This window comes from Prionailurus viverrinus, chromosome E1, assembly GCF_022837055.1.
Source record: "Prionailurus viverrinus isolate Anna chromosome E1, UM_Priviv_1.0, whole genome shotgun sequence".
Taxonomy (NCBI): domain Eukaryota; kingdom Metazoa; phylum Chordata; class Mammalia; order Carnivora; family Felidae; genus Prionailurus; species Prionailurus viverrinus.
In genome coordinates, this window is record NC_062574.1 from 21,775,819 (window position 1) to 21,789,174 (window position 13,356).

At 52.7% G+C, this 13,356-nt stretch overlaps 1 long non-coding RNA gene across 2 annotated transcripts; it reads left to right on the top strand.

The window, feature by feature from the left end:
* Nucleotides 1–3,550: 3,550 nt before the first annotated feature.
* Nucleotides 3,551–11,625, top strand: LOC125152198 (uncharacterized). Of its 2 annotated transcripts, none has more exons than XR_007147079.1 (3): nt 3,551–3,740; nt 6,973–7,147; nt 11,395–11,625. It is a non-coding gene; the product is annotated as an uncharacterized LOC125152198 (long non-coding RNA). The 2 variants fall into 2 exon arrangements; XR_007147078.1 differs by lacking the exon at nt 3,551–3,740 and adding an exon at nt 6,717–6,826.
* Nucleotides 11,626–13,356: the final 1,731 nt, after the last annotated feature.

Here is a 13,356-nt window from a genome sequence, read left to right on the forward strand (position 1 = left end):
GTACAGGGGTATAAAGGGGGAGTGGGAAGGATTACCCCTCACTGCAAGGTCTTGGAACAAACCTGGTGCCATGTCCCCTCTCACAGAGGCTCAGCATGGCTTCCCACTGTGCTCAGAGGGTGAGAAAGGTCAGCCATCCACTTGGGGCCTCCTCCAGGTTTCCTCGAGTGGATGCCCTTTTTGACACTGCCCAAACAGCTGGGAGATCCAGCCCCGAGGCTCATCCCCCTTTCGGTGCTGGGGGAGGTCACACATTGAGGGTCAGTCCAAGGAGGGACACCCGGCCAGATGAGCCCTGGACTTGCTGAGGACAGCAGATAATGACATACCACTTACTATTTCATAAACCATATCCACAAGCACCTTTACTATTTAAGAGACATCTTGGAGAGGTCAAAGGCTCAGGTAAGGCTCTAAGGCCTGATCTTTGGTCTCCTGGGACTCCGGGGCCTCCAATTATGGGCTAAGTGCAAAACGTCAGCTGTGGGCCAAAGAACCTTTACTTGGAAATGGAACTTGATCATGAACTGAGAGGAAACCACTAGTTGGACACGCAGTGACGAGGGTGCTTGAGATCTCGGTCCGGGGTCTGCTACCGCAGTTTCTCTGAGTGTGTTCCGGGTACGTTCAGGCAGACAGAGGAACAGCTGAGTGCATTTTTGAGCTGCAAGGTGCAGTGGTGAAGCTGAGCGTTGCCACGGCACTAGAAAGCACGGGGTGGGATACAGGGATGGTTTCAGCCTCTGAGAATGAGGCATCGTCCCCTCCTCTCTCAAGCCACCTAGACCATCGTTTGTGCATGAAATGTATGAGAGTCGTTTGCTCCGTTCAGAAGGGCTTCCAGTACGGCCGGTCCCTTCCTCCAGTTCAGACCCCCTTCCCCTTTCGTATAAATGCACTGCCACTGCTTTTGCTGTGCTCTTCCTCACAGTGTTTGAAACGGATGGTAAAAACAGCTCCCCCAGGAAACAGAGCTCTATGGGATGCCCCCCACCCCCGGCACTGTGGGCTTTTCCAGAATCACAGACAGCTAACTGCAAGCACAGAGGCTGCAGACAGAAACTGGTTATGGCATTAACTGGTTATGGCAGAAACTCAGAGCAAGAGGCCAGCAGGCAGTGGACCTGAGAGCAGGTGGAGAATGGGTGCACTACCAGCAAGGTGGGGCATGTCTTAATTAGGCACAGGGCCCCGGACAAGTGCTGGTGACAGAGCCCATCCAGTTCCTTTGCAACTGCTGCACCTGTCATCCAGAACCTACCATTGCAATTTGGCTCAAGGCTCGGAGACTCAAAAGCTCTGGCTTCTCCCTAAGGCAGCTATGGGAGAAGCAGCCACCCTGGGCTTCTGGAGGGTCCCACAGCCCCTGAGGCCCCAGACCCGCCTTGAAGCAAGGAGGCGTGCATAGCTGCAGTCTCACCCCCTTATGCCAAGTTATGCCTAGCAGCCCACTAACTGGGCAAACGGAGAACCCTGGCAGCGACAGCTCTCCTCCCATCCTTTCTCTGCCCCTCCAGGAAGCCCCATCCTGAACGTGAGCCACATCCCCCTCTGCCTTTCCTCTTTACTCAGCTCCACACTCCTCCTCCAGGCTTTCCAATCCCACAGCTGCTCGCCCCCTCCCCACACCACTCCTCTGGCATCCACGTTGTTAAGCGACTGCACAGGCAGCAGCCCGAGCCTTTGAGTTTCAAGCCGAAGCTCCCAGACAAGCCAGCCTGGACCGCCTCGCCCTCACAGGCATCTCCCTGACCGTCCTCCTACACACAGGCCTCCACTTACACGCTCCTCTTGGGCCCAAGCACCCTGGACATCTCTTTGCTTCCGACCTGCCAGCAGACCAGATGGAGACCGGGGGGTCCCCCGCCCCCGACTCTCCTCTCCCCACACGGAGCTCGGAATCCACGCAAGAAAAGGAAGCACAGAGACTTCCACCCCTGTGAGCATCACCTGCTCCAGCAAGCTCCCAAAGCCACTGATAGCACCCAGGCTGTCTGGGGCCCCACACCCCCTTCTCTGGCAGCTTCAGCTCCAGCCCAGCCCACAGGATGCAGTGCCTGATGCCACTTCCGAGCAGAGAAAGAGACAGAGAGGGGGGAAAAAATGCCACCTCGTCAATGACAAGCTGTTCCAATCACACAGCTCAGCGACCAAGTGCCCCAGACAGCGGACAGCTCAGGCCTCCTCCCTCTAGTTGGGAGGAAGCCAGCTCAGCACATCTGGGGAAGCGATCCCCCACCGCAGGCCCCCTGCTCGCCCTCCACGCCTGACCAGACCACACTGCCCCATCCTGGCAGGCACACCGCTCCAACCAGTTCCAACAACTCTGGCCAACTACCCTCCTGGCCTTCGACTCAGGCACCACGCTCTCTCCTGCTCCGGGGAACGCGGAGACCCCAGCGTGGCACTTCTCAAGAGAACCATGCGCAAAAGTGAGCTGAAAGCCAAGTACTCACGGTGGTGAAGTCCTGGTGGCCGCACTCCTGCCCTTTGAACTTGCAGTAGAGCATCATATCCTTCAGGTCGTGGCCCACGCGATGCAGGAACTCCAGCATGCTGAACTGCTTGGGTTTGTAGTGTTTGAAGTTGGCCTTCTGCCGCAGGGCCTCCAGGACCGTGGGGTCTGCCAGGTGCGGGTCCGGGATCTGCAGGTTGACGTCGAGCAGGGCCAGCAGCTCTCCGGCGTGGTACAGGTCATTGGTGGTCAGCCTGGAGAACCGGAAGCCGTTTAGGTTGCAGAGGGTCACGGCTGGGAAGACCAGGCTTTGGGCCACCACCTCATCCACCTTGGTGACGTGCTGGTAGGAGAGGTAGTAGGACACTCTCTCGGAGCTCTCCACCAGCAGCAGGCCCAGGGAGCCCACGAAGGCCACGGCCCAGAGCACACGCCGGATGGTCATCGGCCCATACACGAAGATGTGGCGGATGCCGTGGAGGGTGGAGGTGTTGGCGAAGATGTGGATGCTAGAGGGCTGCAGGCTGCCCTCGCTGGGGCTCTCTTTGAGGTCCATGGGGACCCTGTGCAGTTCCGTAACTGGCTTCAGGTTGATCCAATTTCGGAGAAGAGTTCCCAGTCCTCGGGCTCTGCTTAAACCTTGACGTTCAAGGGAGAGAACACGGCAAGGCAAGCATCAGGCCAGACGCCTGGAGTTTATCCTGGGAGCCCAGCCGCACGCTGCCAGGGGTGAGTGTTTATATAAACCCATTCAAACTCTAGCTCCTGATTTTTTCCAGGCGATAAGGAGGGCTGGTTTTATTTAGGGAGACACCAAGGTGATGTGGAAGAGATGTGGGTGGGAAGGGAGAGCTTAGCCAATGGAAATAAAGTCCTCCCCCCTACACACGCCACTAGAGACAAGATTAAAAGCGAGAGCGAGGGAGAAAATGCTTCAAACAAGTCGCTCGGCAGCCCGGAGCCTGTTAGGCAGCGCATAATGCCCCGCGGTGAGCATCCCGGGGATGTCGCGCGGCCACGCTGATGCACTGCGGGCGGGCGCAGCGCGAGCCTCCCGAGCCGCCGCCGCGCCGCTCCGGACCCCGGATTCCGCTTCTCGCCGCCGGCCGCCGGCCCTCCTCGCCGCCTCCTCCGAGCCCCCTCTTTCGGGCGGAATTCCAAATGCCGGCGGGCCGCGGCCAGCACCCCGGAGAGGGGGCAGCGCGCCACCGCGGACAGGCGCGGACCCGGAGGCTGGCAGGACGCGGGGGCTCCACGGGCCTCGCCTCTCCCCCGCCTCCCGGAAGTAAGGCGAGACCCAGAGGCCGCCGAGCGAGCCGGCCTCCTCCCCTCCCCCGCCTCCCCCTATCCCGGGCTGCGAGGTGGGGGAGGCGGGGGAGACGGGGGGGGGGGGGGGGGGAGGGGGGGCAGAGAGGCACGGGGGCGAGAGGCCGGGGGGAGGGGGGAAACCCGCGAAAGTTTCTTTTTGGCCGTTTTGGGAGGAGCTAGTGGGAGGGGGGCCGGCCTTCGCTGAAGGTGGAGTGAGGACGTGACACCCCTCCCCGTAGATAGATGGCAGGGAGGCACTGGATAAACTCCCGAGAGCCAGGTGTGGGGGTGGAGGCAGAATTCCTTTGCTGGGATTCTGCTCCCAGGTCACACACACTCAGCCCGGGGCCCTCAGAGGGGAGATGCTGAATGTGCAGAAGGTAAGAAGCAACCCAGAAACCACAGTGCCTCTGCCACCGGCCGGCGGGAGGGGGACATTCCAGGGAGCTAGGAAGCCCCTGCGGAGACCCGGATAAGGAGCAACAAGTAGCCCCCACCCCACAGAGCCGCTGTGCTATCCTGAGGTTCTGTATCTGCAAAAGAAAGACAGCTGGGGTTCCAGGTAGGGCTGGCTGGCCCCCTTTGGGCTGTGTGTGTTCTGGCCCCGGATTTGCCAGATGGAATCACAGCTGGAGATAGAGGTGGGGAGCATAGGACTGGGGTTTGAGCAGCCTACCTCCTTTTCCTGAAAATCCACTGGAAGTCAGCCCCTGCTAGGAGGTGGGTGTGGCTTGCCCCGCGCCAGGGATCAAATTGGTTGAAACCTATGGAGTCAGGGATGCTAAATCCTCATCAGGAGGAAAGGAACAGAAAGTTCCAGTGGCCAACCCAGTGCACACAGCCAAGCTGGGGCAGAGCCACATGGAGGCGCCTTGTTGAGCCAACCTGGTGTCCCCAGGGCACGCCAAGCTTAAATACTCCTTGGAAGGCATTTGAGAAGAAGGCAGCCTAGGGAATGTCCCTCCTGGATTGCATCTACTTCAAAATATTTCTCCATCCTATCTGCCCTAAACCAGACCCAAACAGAACAGAATCCGGATGCTCTCTGAGGCAATAAGCATGTGGCATTGAATTACTGATGTATTGATCCTGGGAGCTTACGGTGCGGAAGCATCGCAAGGAAGCACAAATGCCAGAGGGTACCCAACCTCATCCGTGTTCCACCTCCGAGGTCCCAGACCCCTGCCTAGACAGGCAGAGGGTCTTCAAAACAAGGGTGCCAAAATTAAGAACCTGTCATATGTCAAGACGTGTGTGAGCGTGTCTTAACTCACTTAACCCTTCCAACCACCGTGGCAGGTATATGCTGCAATATCACCTCCAGTATACAGATGAGAAACTGAGACTCACAGAAGATGCCTCCACCAAGTTACACAGCTAATAAGTTCCAGAGCTGGGCCTTGAACTCAGGCATGCTTGCCTCCAAAACACAGGCTCAAAAAGCAAATCCAAACACTCCCTCCCAAATGTAGGAAGGGGCAAGCATTTCTATCCCACTTCCCAAGTCACACACACACACACACACACACACACACACACACACACACTATGAACCACTTCCTCCTTCCACATACAGAAAGCAGCCCTATCCCTCCTCCCCACCAGGCCAATCAATCCCTGTTGTCCATTTTTTAGCTCAAGTCCCTCCTCCTACAGGAAGACTTCCCCCATGAATCTAATCTTGGCTCATCAGTTTGGTTAACAAGTGTGTTGAACTCCATCTGCACCACACCCTGTACTGGTTTGGGGGAAATGAGGAGGAATCCAACACATTTCTTACCCTTGACAATTCAGGATTCAATGGGGGCAGAGGTGGTGTTGGTTTGCAATCTGGCCCCTGGACACAGACGGCAAGGAGAGACCAAGAAAGAAGCAGACCTCTCCAGATGGGTAGGTGGCGGGTTACATAAGCCGGGAACTGAACTAACAAGGCTTGTCTTGGGCACCACAAGAAGTGTCGATTTCCATGCCTGCTTGCTAGAACATTAAATGTTTATGTAGAGGCCTTAACTGGCCTCAGTCACACGTGCCACCCAGATGTTCTCAACAACACCTTGCTCTGCAAAGCTGTGTCCTTGGGCAGTGTGGGGAAGGCAAGCAGAATGCACATTTCAAGAGGGACTGAGGAGCCTCCGACTGCCCTGGGTCAAGCTCGGGGTTAACCAGCGGTCTCGTCCTCTCGATCACCTCCTTCAACATTCCACCCCTCTTGACCGGCTCTTCTAATCTCACATGCCCCCCTCCTCCACTGTGTGCCTGAGGGGTCAGCAAGGGGAAACCCCTTGCTGCTTCAGGGTGGCTCATTTGGGACAGCTCTTCAGCCTCCCTGAGACAGCTACCATAGCAACAGCCTAGGCACAGTCAAGAGAAAACACAGATTAAGATCATTCTCCCCCAAACAATATTCTCCATGAAGAGCCCCATCGTCTGAACCACTGATTTATTAAAACCTGTAGGTTTGGGATCAGATCACTCAGGATGTTCCCTTGTGTCCTCGCGTGATTTAAAAAAGATGGTACAGGGGCGCCTGGGTGGCGCAGTCGGTTAAGCGTCCGACTTCAGCCAGGTCACGATCTCTTGGTCCGTGAGTTCGAGCCCCGCATCAGGCTCTGGGCTGATGGCTCAGAGCCTGGAGCCTGTTTCCGATTCTGTGTCTCCCTCTCTCTCTGCCCCTCCCCCGTTCATGCTCTGTCTCTCTCTGTCCCAAAAATAAAATAAAACGTTGAAAAAAAAATTAAAAAAAAAAAGATGGTACATCAGCAGACTCACCAGGTATGAACACACAACATTCTGTTGGGATAATGGCACAGGTGCCTCCTTGCAAGGCAGTCATAACATCCAAGGCCATCTTACTTTGGAGGACAGCTTTTCCCATTAGACACGTCAGTGTTCGGTAAAGACAGGCCTTGCCGGGGGAATTCAGTAAGGGCTTCTGTGTGTGCTGTCTTCTAGGCCAATGGGGGAGACAAAGACGAGCCAAATGATTGTAGCAGTGGAAAACTGAGCGTGTGCACCTGGCCTTGAGGAGAGGGAGCTTGGCAGCTTTAGGAACGTAGCCTTGTTGTATGTACCATACATGTTAGCTGGGGAGGCAGCACTCTTGGGTGTGAGGAGATGCACTGGGGGGTGGGATATGCCAGACCAAGACTCCCACCTTCTCCCCTCTCTCATTGGTGCATGTACCATTCCACGTATGGCATTTTCAACAGGTTCAGCCTGCAGCAGGACAGCCAGATCCCCAGGGAGATTGGAGCGATTCCCCCTCCCCCCACAGAGAGATGCAAAGTAATTCACCCATCCTGGTGAGATGTCTAACTGCAAATTCCAGTAGATGATGCATGATGGGGGCTTGGTGTTTTCAGCAGTATAGCACATCGATCCACGGTAAGAGTCTGGGCAATGGCTATTTCCAGAAACTTCCGAGCCTAATGGCATGGAGTGTCTCAGTAGGGGTCCCCGTCGTAGCATATAGAACAACAGACCCTATTGGCGGATGATTCAAATGCATTAAAGCCTGGGATAGCACTTTAGTCTGCCTGGCCACAGTGGTTTTACTGGTTAGTAATTTAGGCTTCTGCTTTAGTACTCTTTTTTTCTTTTCCACTAAACCTGCTGCGTGCAGGTGTGAGGGGAGGTGAAACTTCCACTCAATGTCATGTTCTTTTGCCCAGTCTCGGAATGTGACCCCTGATCACTGTTTATATGGCATGCGTATCCATACGTGGTACTCAGCTTCTCTAATCCTCTAATGGTGGCAGCCTGGTTTACGTGGTGATAAGGAAAAGCTTGAGTAAGGCCAAGTGTCCACACAAACCGGGCATATTTAGAATCCTCACTCAGAAGGAGGGGGCCAATATAATCAATTTTCCCATCTCTCACCAGATGGGAATTCCTGAGGTTGACTCCAGACCCTTTTGGCAGTTGCCCTGGGTATTGTTTGTTTATTTAAGATTTTTATTTTTAAGTAATCTCTATACCCAATGGGAGGGTTTCATGACTTTCATGTCTCTAATATCAAGACTCATGACTCTAATATCAAGAACCGCACACTCTACCAACTGAGCCAACCAGATGCCCCAACCCGGGGTGTTGGAGAACACACAGAACATGTAGTTAACCAAGTCACTGTATTTCAAGGGCAATCCAGCATCCTTGGTAATATGCCAGCCTGCCCCGGCACAACAGTGGCCACTCTTCCTAGGCACCTAATTCAGCTGTATCAGCTGACGGGGCACTTGCTAAGAGTAGGGAATCAGTTTCCTGATTGCCACGGGTGTCCGAGCTAGGACGTGGAACACAGGATTGCAGGTGAACCCAAATGTCTTTTCCACCTTTTCTGAGACATGAAGGCTTACTCATGATCATCCGCCTCTCAGCTTCCCATTGTCCAAGCCATAGAGCTAATCCCTTTAGAATAGTCCACTGTCAGTGCAAAGAGCTAGTGGCCAGGACTCATGAATAATCACAAGCCAAACCCCTCTGAATTCAGCCTACTGGCTGCCATGGTTCCTTTCTGTTTCCAGGCATCAGCAGGAATTTCCCCCACCCCCTCCCCATAGACCATAGGGGCCACCATGAGAACAGAGAGGCGCTCCACATTCTACAGGACCTAGGAACCCCTGCATTTCTAGAAACAGTGGGCTGGTGGACAGAGTGCCCCTCTGCTGCAAATAGGCATGGCCCTTTGATCACAATGGGGGTTTGAGCCATGGTGGAAGTGAGTGGATGGTACAGGTTCTCAGCCCATCCCCTGATAGAAAAGCTGAGCGCTTACCAGGATATGCTGTTCCTTGGTGAGAGGCTCCACCTGGAGGAGCGCGCTGTGCACTGCCAGGAGCTGGTGCTCTATGGGGCCATGTCAGTTTCTTGCCCCTTCCAGAGCCAAGACCAAAATCCTAGGGGTATTTTCTCCTGTCCTCTCCGCCACAGTGCGCGACCCCCACCTTCTGCAGTCACAGACACGTCTAACTCAGAAGGTAGCCCTGCTTGGGAGATGCCCAGGCTTTAATCGGTTTCATTACTATTTTTGCCTTCCCTTACCCTATGTCCACGCCTGCCCTTTCTTTACCAGGTAGCATAAGGGATGGAGGTACTGTGCCAGGTGGGGAATGAAAGTCCTCCAAAACCCCCAAATGCCTGCAAAGGTTTGCACCTCCCTCATGTTCCTAGGGGTCGGATGGGCTTGCACCTCACCAACCACAGCTTCTGAGACAACATGGGGCTTATCTGACCAGGTGACTCACCAAAACTTTACACTGGTGCCTGAGCCTCGAATTTCTGTGGGTTCACCAGCCACCGTCTCCCTCGAAGCAAAGTCTGCAGGATGTCCTGCAGCAGAGACAAGTCTTCCCATGTTAACGTTATATCATCAATGTAACGGGCCCAGTTTACTGATGTGTGGGAGGAGAACAGGGACAGGTCTGGAGTGACCATCCTGTGACATATTGTGAGGCTGAGCAGGGAGCCCTGGGGAGGCACTGGAAAGGTCCACTATTGCCCCTCCCACATAAGCGAATTGATCTTAAGTCGTCAGACACCTGCACTTGCCAATCTGTCCATGATTCCTTGTATATGTAAGGAAACGGGCGTATATAGCAATTCAACCTGACAGTGAATAGAATGTTTCTACACAGCTCTTCTTAAGGGCCCTTTTTATTAGGTAAGACTCATTTACAATTCGCAGTATGGCTTATGCATGAACATCATATATTCCAGGATCCTTAAAAGTGTTTTTGTGGTATTCTATTGGTTAAACATCTTCCTCTCCAATCAGATTTACAACACTTATCCCCTTGGCCCTGTGGGTATGTATGGGGGCAAAGGGGACTGGATTTAGATTGGGGCCATGTGGCCCAAACTTTCAGGCTGTGCCCTAATTTGTGGTCTTTTTGACGAAAGCAAAATATTAAGTGTCTGGCTAAACATTAAGGAAATTTCCAGATAAATTCATTTGCAAATCAGGCAATTTAACTCCCTACTTAGACAATGTGCCGCGATTTTTGCTCTGGTAAATTTATTCACTTATGAATACATGAAAGCTTGGATGAATTCATGTTCTCTGACACTGATTCTGCTTTTCTGAGAAGCAACAAGCCGGGGGGACCCTCTTCCAACCCTGGGGGATCTGAGGTCTGCCCAGAACCCAGAGTCTGCTGCCCAGGGAAGGTGAGGGCACAGAGGGCAGCCTGCCATCTCAAGCAAGTGGTGACAGGTAGGAGAGTCAGGAAGCTGAGACCTACAATGACCTCGGATGCTAATTTGCTATTTAACATATGCTAGATACATGCTACTGTCACAATAACTCCCTAATTAAAAAAAAAAAGACATCCTTTTCTAATATACAGGTGGCATTGTTACTTCATTACTACTTCTTAGTACATTACGTTACTATTGGAGTCGATATTGTCATTGAGTAATATACATTACTATATCGTCAATATACAACTTTTTCTCCTGACCTCTCATTGACCTAAAGAAAGGTTAAAGGGGCGCCTGGATGGCTCAGTCCTGTAAGCATTCAATTTCAGTTTCAGTTCTGTTCAGGATCTCGCAGTTTGTGAGTTTCAGCCCCGCCCAGGGCTTGCTGCTGCTTTCAGCTCAGAGCCCGCTTTGGATCCTCTGGCTCTGTCTCCCTCTCTCTCTGCCCACCCCCCACTCTCATGTGCTCTCTGTATCTCCCTCTCAAAAATAAATAATAAACATTTATGGGGTGCCTGAGTCACTCAGTCAGTACAGCATCCGACTCTTGATTTCAGCTCAGGTCATGATCTCACGGTTTGTGAGTTCGAGCCCCATGCCAGTGTGGAGGCTGCTTAGGATTCTCCCTCTCCCTCTCTCTCTTTGCTGCCCCCCTGCTTGTACTCTCCCTCCTCCCTCTCTTTCTCTCTCCCTCTCTCAAAATAAATAAACACTTTTTAAAAAGAAGAAAAAAGGTTGAAGATCAACTATTGTAAATCAAAGTGTTTCCTGTTGTTGGCTGGTTGTTTTTTTTTAAATTTTTTTAAACTTTTTATTTATTTTGAGACAGAGAGAGACAGAGCGTGAACGGGGAGGGTCAGAGAGAGGGAGACACAGAATCTGAGACAGGCTCCAGGCTCTGAGCTGTCAGCACAGAGCCCGACGCGGGGCTCGAACTCACGGACCTCGAGATCATGACCTGAGCTGAAATCAGCCGCTTAACCAACCTAGCCACCCAGGCGCCCCAAGCTGGTTTTTATTTTTTTTTTAATTTTTTTTTTCAACGTTTATTTATTTTTGGGACAGAGAGAGACAGAGCATGAACAGGGGAGGGGCAGAGAGAGAGGGAGACACAGAATCGGAAACAGGCTCCAGGCTCCGAGCCATCAGCCTAGAGCCCGACGCGGGGCTCGAACTCCCGGACCGCGAGATCGTGACCTGGCTGAAGTCGGACGCTTAACCGACTGCGCCACCCAGGCGCCCCCCAAGCTGGTTTTTAAATAAACACCTTATACAGCAGCTAATCCCATCTGGTTTTGTTACCTCAGCATATGCTTAGCAAATAATTTGTCATAAAGCAAATCATCTGTCACCAGGGAGGGACAATCAGCAAAGGCATTTAATGTGTGACTTATTGAGATCTTATTTATAGTTGTTTTATTTTTGCCTTCCAGGAGAAAACTACAGAAACCAGTCCACACAGAGAGGACTTTTAGGGTTCAGCTGCCCATTGATCTGAGCCCCGGAATGGATATAACTTGCTGCACAGCCTTTGGAAAGCCATGTAACATCTCTGCGCCGTTTCCTTGTTTGTGCTAAATTATTGCTGAGGCCTCTTCCTGCACCAGCTTTCTATGCCACTGCAATTTGACACAATCCTTGACCAAATCATAAATACCTTGTTAATGGGATAAAAATGAGTTCGAATCTGGGATTCTGGTCATTAACCCCATGTCACCATCTGTTAGAACGCTGGGATGACAGGGTCAGGTGAATCCAAATCACATGTTAAACATGCAGGTGTCTGTTCCATCCTCTCTCCACACCCTACGCCCTCACTGAATCAGAATCTCTAGGGGTGGGGCCTGGAAAGCTCTCTTTCCTTTATGAGATTACAGAGGGCAGTATGGGGACCCCACCCGAACCAGCCAGGTTCCAGGAGCTCCTCCTATCTATGAGGCACGCCAAGCTATTTTCCAGAGTTTTGCACTTGGCATTTCCCTCGGCCTGGAAAGGTTTCCCCCATGGGTGGCTTCTTTTCATGTGTCACCTGCTCACAGAGGGTTTGGGCTGGCCTCCCTCTCTCCACCCTCCATCCCACTCGCTAACCCATCACTTGTTTCCTTTTCTTCTCAGCACTAGTCACTTTTTGAAATTCATCTCCCCTCCTTGTGCATTATCTATTACCCCTACTGGAATAGGAGGCCCTACTCCACCCACACCCTACCCTCCGGGGGCAGAGACCCTGCCCGGCTTGTTGGAAGCTGTACCCCCACATGAGAGACCCAGGAGGTGCTCTGTGATGTAAGAATTCCCTTAGCCTCAAGGTTGAGGCTGCTTGTCTGAGATGCAGGAATGGGGACCCTCTTCCGACCCTGAGAAACCTGGGCCTTGTCCTGAAACCAGTTCCTGAGGGTGGTGAGGGGCATCTCTTACCACCCCCCCCCAGCCCCGTCCACGGCACTGAGGAAGACCCGAGTGGCACCAGCAGGCGGCCAGGTTCCCGGAGAACCTCAGCTGGGGTATTTGATGGAAAATCCTAACTCAGAGGCTGTTGACAAGGTTCTCCTCTCTTCACAGTCTAGCAAAAAAATGGGTGCTGGTGGAAGCTGAGGTCAGGTGTGAATGGAGTACTGCTTACCTACCCCATAAAAGGGCCGTTCCATTTTCACTCCCCCTGACCAAAGACAGCTGACCTTGACATTTCCCATACCAGCTTTTCTCTACTTTCCTAATCTGATGGGATAATGATGTCATAAAGAAATAACTTAAACAGTAGGTGTTTAATAAATGCTCGCTGATGTAAAATTAGGAAGACAATCGCAAGAGGACCTCCAAACTCTCCCTTACCCTCAATCAGTTTTTTGATAACCAAAAATTAGTTTGTAATATGAGCACTCACCCCCTTAGTACAGAATCAATGGCTTCTTTCTCTTGTTTGCTTTCAATGAGACACATATACCTGTAGCCCCTTAGTCACCTAAGGCTCCAGGTAGGCTCAGGAGGGGCTCCAGGACCACACCCGACCTCCCCAGTCCCTCTGTTTAAAGACACAGAAGTCCCATCTCGAACAAAGCAGGTGTGCTTCAAATCTACCCCATGCGTAAAACGAGGTACCCGGGACCCTGAGGCACTGGCTCCTGATTTAATGTTGTCATTTCCCTTCTCCACGGGGCGTGAAAGCCCCCTGACCCCCCTCTGTATTATGTTTGCCTTCTCTAAATATCCTTTTTTGCGTGTGTCTGTCTTTATGCGCCTTCCTCTTTGAGTCTGCCTCTGCTCCTCTTTCCCCTGGGATAGAAGTAGGAGAAAGAACCCATCGCTGTTTTCTCTCTCACCCCCCAGAGCCAACTGTTTCACACATGAAGACAAATGAAGTCAATCAGCTATAGACAGGCTTTCAACAATGTTATGGG